The sequence below is a fragment of the Prosopis cineraria genome, unplaced genomic scaffold, assembly GCF_029017545.1.
Source record: "Prosopis cineraria cultivar Desert tree isolate PC_DT_omini unplaced genomic scaffold, ASM2901754v1 PC6, whole genome shotgun sequence".
NCBI classification, from domain to species: domain Eukaryota; kingdom Viridiplantae; phylum Streptophyta; class Magnoliopsida; order Fabales; family Fabaceae; genus Prosopis; species Prosopis cineraria.
In genome coordinates, this window is record NW_026555337.1 from 39,020,358 (window position 1) to 39,025,095 (window position 4,738).

Here is a 4,738-nt window from a genome sequence, read left to right on the forward strand (position 1 = left end):
TCATGGGCAAGCAGAGTTTCTCCCTGGACCACCAAAGTAGAAGTAGGCTCCATGTTCATCATCAGAAAGTCCCATTTGAACATTATAGCAATTGAAATTGTCAGTGTAAGTGGCAACACCATTGGGAGGAGGCAGAGACTGATTTTTCCCATTCACAATTTTAATGCGACTGAAATAGCTTGATCTCCCAACACCTTCCCCACCAAAATGCCCACTTCCCATTTCTGTTGTTGTATGCTTCCCATCATCAGATGCTAAGTTTAACACTTCACCTCCCCACTGTATCGCCGTCGCGCTGCCAGAGAGGCGAGAAAACAATGAGGACGGCCAATATCCCACCACTCTATCTCTCCCATATTGCATCCACCAGTCTCCATTGATTGGATCCTGCTCACAATTTCACAAGTATGCATGCTTCATTATCAAAGGACTATATCATACAAATACAGGTGTGTATACCTACATCATATAGGACATACACCCTGATCCGGTCCAAATTGCAAGACATTTTTTTCCCTCAAATAAGCTTGGTCTAAAATGTAGGACACTTAGCATTGTTCGAAATCATTTTACCAAAACTACCCTTGTATTAATTGATGTGGCTATGAGAAATATAGTCTAACTAAACACTTATTTTCATTTTCATAATAAAAGGGTTAAGGGCGAAAGACGAACGACGACATGTCAATCTTTTCATAGAAGTAAGGAAATAACTGCTTTTTTTTTATATGTAAATCGTGGTGTATAAGATATGGTCTTGTTTCTGTTAAAAAAAAAAAAGATATGGCCTTATTACTAAACGGAATTCAAGTCCTTCTGATGTAAGGAAACAAACTAGCTAGTTGATATGAATAGAGAAATGGACATGATGTGATGAGATTAAATTACAAGAAAATGTTGTGTGTGTGTGTGTGTGTGTGTTCTCACATGATAAGTTTGAACTTAAGACATGTGTTTGCATAATTGATTGAAAAATGTTGGTACCTTCCAAATAAGGATGGTCATATCAAATTGGGATTTAGGGTCACCATAGACAGACAATGGTTGGACTGAGGCTCCCACAGATACTCCATTGTCAAGTTGAACAAAACCAGAGCAAAGCATATCATAACATCCCGTAGTTTTACCTGAATCAGCCTGTCCAGTGTCAAATAAAATTAAATTAGTAAAATAATTTAATAACAACCAATACATCATTTGATGATGAATTAAGAGAATTGAACTCACTGTCCAAAATGTAAAAAGTCTGGTATTATTATCTCCATATAGCTGTGGATTGACCTAATTTTTCAAATTCAAAAGAGACAGAGAGAAACGTAGGTTAAGCACGAGAGAAATGAAAAGTTTGATCTATAATATGTTTGCTTTTAAATTTTTTTGAAGGAAATTAAAGAATATTTACCTGCCAACCAGCTTGAATGCTATCGTAACCTTTCCTAGTATCGCCATTTTGAATACCCATTTGAGAGTTGCTAAATTCGTTATGCTTTTGAACCATGGGATTCCAAAGGTTCATAGTTGCCTTGCCTCCATAATACTTATCTCCGTTCACATAAACTGTGGCAAACTAGACGATCCAAAATCGTCAAAGAAACAAGACAAATGCATTAATAATAAATAAACATAATTAAAATTGGAGAAACAATTTTCAAACAAGAAAATTGAATTTCAGAGTGTTTCGAACCTTAACATTTTCATATTGCCATATATATATATATATATGTATGTATGTATATGTGTGTGAGTGTGCATAGCACGGACGGCTTGTTTTAATTATTTACATGAAAAAAACTCTGTTTAAATTGATAGTGGCGGATCTAAATACTCTTATATAATGTCGTGTTTCGATGTATGGGGTCCAAATTCAAATGCATAATCGATTAATGTTTTTTTTTTAATTTCAAATCTCTCCCCACCCTAATTATTTGAAATCGGAGTTACTCTCTGACACTCATTCTCTTTTCATTTTTCATCTCCTTTTTTTTTGTTGTCTTTGAATTTGAAATTTTTTATACTATCTAAATAAAAGATTTTAAATACATGAATTAGAAATGTGAGATTTTAAATTCAAAATCCAGATCCACCATTCAAACACTACCTATCTTAATTTATCAAAAAATTTGAAGAGTGGCTCAGGAATTTCAGAGATCGACTTTGGTTATACTGATAATACATACCTGGTGTTGTTGAGCTTTATTAGTTTCAAGGGATGTAAACTCATGGATTCTATTGTGACTCTTCTTCCCAAATTTGTGGATAGACTCTGCCTTAAGATGTCTTGTTTTCTTATTCTTCTAATAGGAATGGTCCCTTCTGGGCAATTTCCACTTTGGTGCCACAACTGAGAAATTGGCTCTGACTTTGAAGGAACTTCATTTTCTTCAAACATATTCCCCTCTGGATGAAAACTTGGTCTCATCTTCAAATAAATGAGGAACAATTACTTGTCAATAAGAGATACCTTTAATTTAATTGGTGGCAAAAAAAAAAAAACAAAGAAACATGAAAGAAGGGCACATTATGTTATATATATATATATATATATATTACCTGAATTTTGTGATTTCTGAGCCTTGGATGTTTAAAAGCTGGTTGATTTAAAATATGAACGCAATCAATTATATCACCATCCGGGCTCTGATTATAAAACACCAATCGTTAACCAATATGAAATATAAAACATAGAAATTTTCAGAAGAAAAATTTATTTAAAAAAATGAATTGTATACCTTAATAGACTTAACAGCTGGTCTATTCAACTTCCTAAGAAGCTTGTGAATCTCAAGGGTCTGATGATCAGAACCACCATCGCTGCTTTGATCTGCTATCCCCATAGAAACAGAAAACAAGATGAAGCAGAGGAAGACATGTTTCATTACCCAAATCTTATCCTCTCCTAAGTTTTTTGTCGCCATTAATTTAAGGTGGCAAATATATATGAAACAAGCTCCTTTGGGAGAATTCTCAAGTTGGTGTTCGAGAATTGAAGGTTCGTAAATTTATAGAATGTTTTTTGCAGATCGTTTCTTGAATGTGAAGTTACTCTATGATTTGACGCGATTTACTTAGCAAAATGAGTCTTTCTACAAGAATAGGAAAGCATTCAGGCAGCCTTTAAGAATATAATTACAAATAATTACAAGATTAAATCTATCTCTTTTGAGGTTTGCTAATATTGTTAAAATTTATTACCATATCTGTTTTGTATTCTTATATCTTAAAAGTTCATTACAATCTTTTTCAATAAATAGATTCGCGTTGAGAAATGAAAACAAAATATGCCTCTTTTGTTGCATGCTTCTTTAGATAATCGAACAGAAAATTTCCCATTTAACATGCTGTAACTGCTTGCATACAATTATATAGGAGAATAACAATGGGATCGATTTAATAATGAGAAGATTTGGTAACTTGTACAAATAAAATATACCGAATCACCAAAAAGAAAATCTACCATATGAGAAAATTTTCCTTGACTGAGGGTCCTTTGAAGAGTATCATAGAGGGGAAGAAAATGTTATCTTTCCATATTTTTTTTATATTTTATCATTGAGAGCAGAATAATTTTTTTACAAAAAGGTGAATCCCTTATCCACTACTATGAGAAATATTTAGGTAGATTGGATACACCATATCATTTGTAATCTATCCAATTAAAATATTCCAAGTAATTTAAATAAAATATTGTGTGACATTTATTTAATGATTTTATTTTTATAACATAATGCAAATTTAATTTCTTGCCTTTTCTCTCTTCACTATTATTAATATCAAAATTAATTTATATTTAATACCATTTAAATATCATGCTTTTATTGGACAGACCACATATGACGTGGTGCACTCTATTCACCTAAAAATTTCTCTCACTACTATATATTGACTCTGATTTTTGCCCAATTAAATTTCCTTTTCTCTTTTCTTTAAATTTCTTTTCATTGGCCTTTCTTTAATTACTTGATTTTCTTTATTTTTCTGTCCACTAATTCATATTCCCCCCTTTTGCAACCTCAACTTCTTTTTCCATTAAACGTTTCATCCTTCTCTCGTAGATCAAATAATTTCATGTTGGAATAAAATTCAATATATGGGGTCACTCATGTAAATATTAAAAATGTGTGGTTATTATTTAATTAAGCCTAGATAAAGTGATCTATTTATATTATAGTTTCTACGCTTAGGGGTATAATTGTTATGGGATTGATGTGAAGAGACCAGAGTAATATTTATAATTTGTTGAGGATTCAAAACATAAATATCACCAATTTAAGTCTAAATAAGAAGCATGGTCACTAGATTAATGTCCCGTTGATTGGAAATGTTCTCTATTCCCCTTCTTAGAGACATTCAAAAGTTCCATCTGGTAACAACCTAGAAAACACACTTTCGCCAAGTCAAAAGATTGATTCAAAGCGATAGGTCCAGGTGCGCTTTTGCATTTAGTTTCTTCTATTCTTATAAATTGATATGGACTTTATTTATGTTTATGAATTTGGTTTAAATCAATTCTGTATTTTAAACATGAACTCAATCGATTAGGAACAACCAATTCCAACAATTCACCTCATCACAATGTACATGGCATTTGAGACCAACCAATTGAGGAGGAAAGCAAAACAAATTTTATAACTATACAAGACTAAAAATAACAAGAGCAGCATTCCAAATTAAAACAACACTTTTGTCAGATCAAATTAAATCATCAGTTGATATATATCTAAATAGTCAAGTTAGTGGA

At 32.1% G+C, this 4,738-nt stretch overlaps 1 pseudogene; it reads right to left on the bottom strand.

Annotated features, from left to right (window-relative positions):
- LOC129314143 (uncharacterized) lies at positions 1-2,915 on the bottom strand (annotated as a pseudogene).
- Positions 2,916-4,738: the final 1,823 nt, after the last annotated feature.